This window comes from Monodelphis domestica, chromosome 3 (genome assembly GCF_027887165.1).
Source record: "Monodelphis domestica isolate mMonDom1 chromosome 3, mMonDom1.pri, whole genome shotgun sequence".
NCBI classification, from domain to species: domain Eukaryota; kingdom Metazoa; phylum Chordata; class Mammalia; order Didelphimorphia; family Didelphidae; genus Monodelphis; species Monodelphis domestica.
Window position 1 is genome coordinate 36,143,306 of NC_077229.1, and position 7,294 is coordinate 36,150,599.

General features: G+C 41.2%; 1 long non-coding RNA gene across 1 annotated transcript; it reads right to left on the reverse strand.

Annotated features, from left to right (window-relative positions):
* Nucleotides 1–1,173: 1,173 nt before the first annotated feature.
* LOC103101171 (uncharacterized) lies at nucleotides 1,174–3,218 on the reverse strand. The gene is made up of 3 exons (XR_465990.3): nucleotides 3,060–3,218; nucleotides 2,252–2,521; nucleotides 1,174–1,888 (listed from the first exon to the last, which is right to left on the reverse strand). It is a non-coding gene; the product is annotated as an uncharacterized LOC103101171 (long non-coding RNA).
* Nucleotides 3,219–7,294: the final 4,076 nt, after the last annotated feature.

Genomic DNA, 7,294 nt, shown 5'->3' on the forward strand with positions numbered 1-7,294 from the left:
AGTCTCCTGACAATCTGAGTAGTCCCAAAGTGGAGCAAGCTGTCTTATAAGGTAAAGAGATCTTCATTCAACCAAAGGGTTGACTATTTTTTTTTTAAATATATTTTATTTGATCATTTCCAAGCATTATTCGTTAAAGACATAGATCATTTTCTTTTCCTCCCCCCCCCGCCCCCCATAGCCGACGCGTAAGTCCACTGGGCATTAGATGTTTTCTTGATTTGAACCCATTGCTATGTTGATAATATTTGCATTAGAGTGTTCATTTAGAGTCTATCCTCTGTCATGTCCCCTCAACCTCTGTATTCAGGCAGTTGCTTTTTCTCGGTGTTTCCACTCCCATAGTTTATCCTTTGCTTATGAATGGTGTTTTTTTTCTCCTGGATCCCTGCAAGTTGTTCAGGGACATTACACCGCCACTAATGGAGAAGTCCATTACGTTCGATTATACCACAGTGTATTAGTCTCTGTGTACAATGTTCTCCTGGTTCTGCTCCTCTCGCTCTGCATCACTTCCTGGAGGTTGTTCCAGTCTCCATGGAACTTCTCCACTTTATTATTCCAAAGGGTTGACTATTGAGAAATGACTCTTTGAATGAATGAAAACAAAACATTCCACAAATTCTTAAATATTTACTAGGTATGTGCTGAGCACTGGATTAAGTCTGGGAATAGAAATACAAAAGCAAGAACTTACCATTTAATGGGAGAGATAGAGGTGTTTTAGGGAAGGTCCTTTTTTTTCCAGGTTCTTTTGGAACTGGGTGACCCTTGAAGGCCCTTCCAACTTCAAGAGTTTGTCTTTGGATCCCAAATTTCATGGGCGTTCAACACCCTACCCAAAGGTACACACATTGATCTCTCAAGGATAGCTATCTCCTGGTTGGGGCACTGATAGCATTTTAACACACACCTAAAGTAGCCCCTACTATGCGCCAGACACTGTCCTGGAGAGATGAAGAAAGGGAATAGTCCCTATTCTAAAGGAGCTCAGAGTCTCATAGGGGAGACGGCATGTACACAGCTATCTCCAAACAAGATGCAGACAGGATAAATTGAGGAGGTCCCCAATTATCTACGAGGGAAGGCACTGGCAGGCAGGGAGATCGGGAAAGGATTTGCTTTCAGTTCACTTTAGGTTTTGAAATCAAGGACTGAAAAAACCTTCAGAGATGAAATGAAATCAGATCCTTATTTTAAGATGTAGAAACTGCTGCTCAGGGAAATTCAGCGACTCCCCAAGAGGCACCAAAGCTTTGTCAGAGAAGGGTTTGAAGATGGCCGTTGTGTCCTCTCTGTCTTTCTTCCTATGAGCTCCTTCGGCTCATCCTCATATATTACGACTTCCCCAGATGGCTCTGGACACAGTCCATTTTCCTCCCTAAGGATAAAACCAAACCCAATAACCTAGATGAAATCTGATCAGAGCATAGGACAGAGCTTCTTGTCCTTGGATGATATGCCTTTCTTAGCAACTAAAAGTTCTCCACTTACTGGTGCCATGGACAGCGAGGCCACTGGTGGGAGGTGGAAGAGAGGACTTTATCTGCTCCTGAGAGGTATCTGACATGGTGCATTACTGTTACTATCTGGAAAAGCAGTTTTGGAAGCCAGCAAAAGGGCAGCCAATTTCACCTCTGCTAGCTGGGACTTCCCAGAGTGTTCCCAGAGATAAAGGCTCCAGACACTTACGTGATAGCTTCTTGGGATGGGTGGAAACACCCCACATTCCTGTCATCATTTTTCCAGCTAGAGTTCAAAGGCCAGGGCTTCTTAGCTCACGTATCTTCATAGCCTCAGGGTGGGCAGAGGGAGCTCCTCTTGTCTTGTCAGCACAGAGAAGTCATTTCAATTGGCCAAGGTCAAACAATGAGACGAGTGGTAACAGCTAAGATTTACAAGAAGAACATGAATGGCAAAAGTAGCAAAAATAATGATGGAATGCTGGACGTGGAGTCCAGAGACCTGGGTTCAGATTCAGCCTCTGACACACTCTCTGTGACCTGGGCAAGGGGTTCATCTATCAGAGCCTCAGTTTCCTCATGTGAAATGGGAATAATAATATGTATAGTACCTATAGCATAGGCTTGTCATGAGGCTCAAATGAGACATGAGGCCTTCCTGGTCCTTTCTGGCTATTAGTACCTTTCCTGCAAAATCACTGTCTATACCTTGTATCTAGACTACAAGTCCCCCTAGGGCAGGAACTATTTTTATTTTGCCATCATATCTCCAGGGGCTATCACAGTACCTGCCATGTGGTGGATAATTTAGCAAATCGTTTGGATTGATTGTGTAATGATGATAACAAAGATGGTGATGATGGTGGTGATGATGATGATGGCAACAATGAAGATGGTGATGATCACAATGGTGATGAAGATGATGATTCTGCTTTATAGTTCATGGAGTCCTTTTTTCACAAGAGATGCCATGAAAGGCTGGTAAGAAGGTCTCAGTTTCCTCATCCCTCAGTTTTTGTATTTCCTGTAAATCACGTGCTCAGGGAACATGTATGTGTCTATTGGGAGAGAGAGAAAAGGATAAATGAGTAGAATATAAGCTCCCTAAGGACAAGGACGATTTTTGTTTGTACTTGACAAGACTGGCTAGAGAAGGAGCTTGAAGAATTTAATCAAATTGAAGACAATCTCTTGTCCTAAAGGAGTCCTCAGTCTCCTAGTTGTGGAAGATACAAAAACACAGATGATTTTTCATATGAACCTGAACATGTATGAGGGAAGTAAAGAACTTGGATCATAGGAGAGTGGAGAGAAACCTGGATTTGGAGTCTGAAGCCCTGGATGTAACTCTGTGCCATGTTACAGCAGAAAGCTTGCTGGATTTGGTGATAGGGACCCTAGGTTAGATCCTAGCTCTACTATTGACTAGCTACATGACCTTAGCCAAACTGATCTTCTCTTCTGGCCTCATTTTCCTCATCTGTAAGATGAGGAAGTTGACTGAGATGAGCTCCGACTGCTATGACATGATGAGATCCAAGCTAGGGGCAGTGGTAAAGAGGGAAAAAAGAGCAAGCATGTGAGCCGTGTACTAACTCCCAGGATGACATCTCTGCATTCAAGAGTGATTGTTCAGTATCTCCAGTTTCTAGCTTCGGTTACCTATTCCACAGGGCTCATGGGAGGAAAAGCCCTAGAAAATGTAGTCACTCTAGAAATGGGAGTCATTGTTGTTTTGTTACCACCATCATCATTGTTGACATTGTCATCACTACCATCACCACCATCATCGCTACTCTCCTTTGTCTCCACATCCCAGCTCCATTATCATACTCATCATATTTGTGTTTGCCATAAAGGGCAATATGGTGGCATGGGTGACTCCTTCAATTTCCAGGTCTAGAGATGCAACTTCCAGAGGTAGGACAAAGCGAATCGTTAATCTTTTCTGATATCTGCCTGGGAGGTAGGCTCAGTCGCAAAGGTATAGACCAGGAACTGGCCCCAACTTCTCCTTTCTTCACATCCATAAAGCACTTGGAGTCAGAGGAACTGAATTTTAATCCCAGACCTGCCGGTTCTTACTAAGAGACCTTGGCCAAATTACTTAGCACTGTAGGGCCTCAGTTTCCTGAGACTGGATTTGAAAACTTTTCTAGATATAAATCCAGGATCTTACTGTTCTACACAAGGAACAGTGGAGATAGAGATGTGTATTGAATATGGCCTCAGAGAATACTGTTGCTATCCCCCATATGCAATCCTAAAATCACAGAATTTGAAAGCTGACAGCACCATCTAATCCATCAATATATAAAAGTAATCCCCATGATAAAAACATATAACAATTAGTTGAGGTAGGATTAGGATAGCTTGAAGTCAATAATTTTAGAAATCTTAGTGATCAGTTCACACCTACAAATTGGATGGCTCATAATCTCATTTGTTCCTTGGTAAGGATTATTATGTCCATTTTACAGATGTGGGAACTGAGATATAGATACATTAAATGATTTGTCCAAATTACAATTGAGAGTAAGACCAATAACCAACTTATAGTGAAAAATGAACTCTCAGCAAGCCTGTGAAATGGGAAATCTTGTCTCTAGGGTCTTCAATTCAATTCAGTTCAGTTCAATGAACAACTCTCTCTCTAAGGCTAAGCTATGGATGGTCTGCTGTTCTGCAACAGAAGTCATTTCTGCTGTAGAGTTCCCCACATGATTGAAATCAAAGTTTCAAAGTTCAGAACTACCATCCCTTACCTCACTACTGCCACTACTACTGATAATTTGTTGTTGTCCAGAGGAATTTTATTTTGGCTATGGGAAGGGGTTTGGGGGAGGGCAGGGAAAGAACATGAATCTTATATCCATGGAAAACTATTCTAAATTAATTAATTAAATACAACTTTCAAAAAGAAGTTTGTTGTTGTTCAGTCATTTTCAGTCACATCTGACTCTTCATGACCCCATTTGGGAGTTTCTCAGCAAAGATACTGGGGTGGTTTGCTATTTCCTTCTCTGGTTCATTTTTACAGATGAGGAAACTGAGGCCAACAGGGCTAAGTGACTTGCCCAGTTACATAGCTTGTAAGTGTCTGAGGCCAGATTTGAATTCAGGAAGATGGGTCTTCCTGATTCCAGGCTTCAGGGTCTGTCTATTACCTCACCTAGCTGTCCCCGCTAATAATAAATTCACTTAGACTAGATTGTTCTCCTCACCTTGGCCTCTTAGAATTTGGTTTTCTTTGATCCTTAGCTCCCACATGAAGCCTTCCCAGCTGTTCCCCAAACTCTAGTGTCTCCTCAAAAAAAGCCTTGCTATTATAGCAAGGGAATTCAGCAAGGCGCTACACTATGTATCGCTATTGTAACTACTCACACATCCTTATCTCTCCCCTGATAGAATGAATGTAAGTTCTTTCAAGGCAGGGACCATCATACTCCTTGTCTTTACATTGCCCCATGCCTAGCACAGTGTCTGGCAGTCACTAAACGCTCATGGATTCTTTGACTGATTGACAGGTTATTTATTCCTTCTACCACCCTGACCACCCCTCCCCTTTCCCTCGGGCTCTTTGAAAAGGTCAATCCATCCATCCATCCATCCTTAGTAGGAAGGAGGGGAAGCTATTTGATGAGCTGTTCTATCAATGGGCTAATTTAGCTGATTACAGTGGAATCTTAGGCGGCCAGAGACTGGGCCTAGGCCAGCAATGCATTAACTCTGCTGGTGTCTCCGTGTCTCCATCACCCTCCACTGGGGACAAAAAGGGGGGTGGTGGTTAATTCCTGAAAACAAGCCCCATCTGATGGGCTTTTATTAAGCTCTGTCCTTGTTTTATCAGGTGCTGGGTAAGAGGTTCCCTTTCTGAAGCCAAGTGTTTCTGCTTGCCCTCTTAGGCCTTTCTGGGGAGAATGGTGTGTTGGGATAGATGCCAGGGCCCTCTTCAGGGGCTGGGGAGTAGCACTCTCTACGCTGAGTCACTATGAGATGGTAATTTCTAGAATTTTCTCCATTTCCTCCATGAACCAAACATACAGTACTTGCAATTCCACCATTAAGGATCCATTCCTTTCCATTAAATCATGGACCATGAACCCTAGAGAAGCAAGAACCCCTGGAGGGATAACACATTGAACTGTTGAGGAAGTTCTCATTAAGGTGTCAATAACTGACACCAGAGTTTTTCTTCCTCAAAAATCAGTGCATATAAGAATTCTTCAAGGAAAAAAAAAGATAATACAAGCAGGGAATTTGTTGGAAGAGACCCCAGAGACCCTCTGCTTCGATTCCTCCACTTTACAGATAGGGAAATTTTCCTGAAAATTTCATTTTAGAATTTCACATTGGAAGTTTCCATTTTGTTTCAGCATTCCCCGTGTCCTCAATATAATAAGTTTTAAAAGTCAATAATCTAGATCTTGGAGGGTTTTTAGAGACAGTCTAATAATAACTGACACAGAAATATAACACTTGAAGGTTTAACAAATTCTATTTATGCACATGTATTTTATATAATTATAAACATATATAAATACTACAAACTTTTTAAAAACTGAGATTATTTAATTTTCTTTTATATTTATCTTACTTTTATGAATTTTTCATAATAAAGTTTTAATTCTAATTTTTTTAAACCCTTACCTTCCATCTTGGAATCATTACTAGGTATTAGTTCCAAGGCAGAAGAGCAGTAATGGCTAGACAATGGGGGTCAAGTGACTTGCCCAGGGTCACATAGCTGGGAAGTGTCTGATTTCAGATTTGAACCCAGGACCTCCTGTCTCTAGACCTGGCTCTCAATTCACTGAGCTACCCAGCTGCCTCCTTTAATTCTAATTTTAACAAGATGGATGTGGGTGGATGGGTCTTGTCTACCTTGGTCATTTGATCAGTTTCAGCTAGACATCTGTATGTATATGTGTGCATGTGTGTGTGTGTGTGCATGTGTGTGTGTGTGCGGTCATGTCTTATAAACATGAAAACCTTGCTCTTTGGGAGATTTCAAGGCTTGGATTAGAAATGCAATCTTTTTAGTCTTTGAGCAGAAGCTGATGGAAATGTTTATAAAATTTATTTTTTTCCAAAGTTGTCTTTCTTTATTTTAATTATTTCCCAGATTACACGCTGGTACAATTTTCAATAATCATTTTGTGATATTTAGTGATCCATATTCTCTCCTTCCTTCTCCCCGACCCCATATGGCAGGTAATATGATACAGGTTGTAAATATACATTTCCACATTCATCATGTTGTCAAAGAAGACACATATCATTGGCACTAGAGAAAAATTCATGGAGGGAATCAAGTGAAAAATGGCGTGCTTCAATCTGCCTTCCGACTCTGTGGGGGTGGATAGCTTTTTTCATTATTGTTCTGGATCCTTGAATTGCTTTTTTATAAAATTTAACTCATGGGAGCAATATCTAGCCCAAGATAGTCATGGCAATGGGTATGTTGAATTTTAATATCAAACACCAATATCTAAACAATTTGAATAACCTTTCAAAGGCTGGGTTTTTTGTTGTAAATTTATAGTATTTATACTTTTGAAGTTATTAAAGCCTAAAATTGTACTAAGTCTTTGGGGGAAAATATGTTTACACATATGCACAAAACATACTATAAAGACGTGTGCACAAACATGTAACATTGATTACCCCAGCCCTTACAGCCTGAAGGTCAGCTATGTTACATCTCACCTCATCCTCTAAGGTTTTACGGTACCCTTAAAGGGGATTGTGGGTGTCTAGGCTCTGTGCAGCCCCTCCTAATGGTGTTTCTGCGGTTGTAGGAGTGGGTATCCTGAATGCCTAGTTCCATT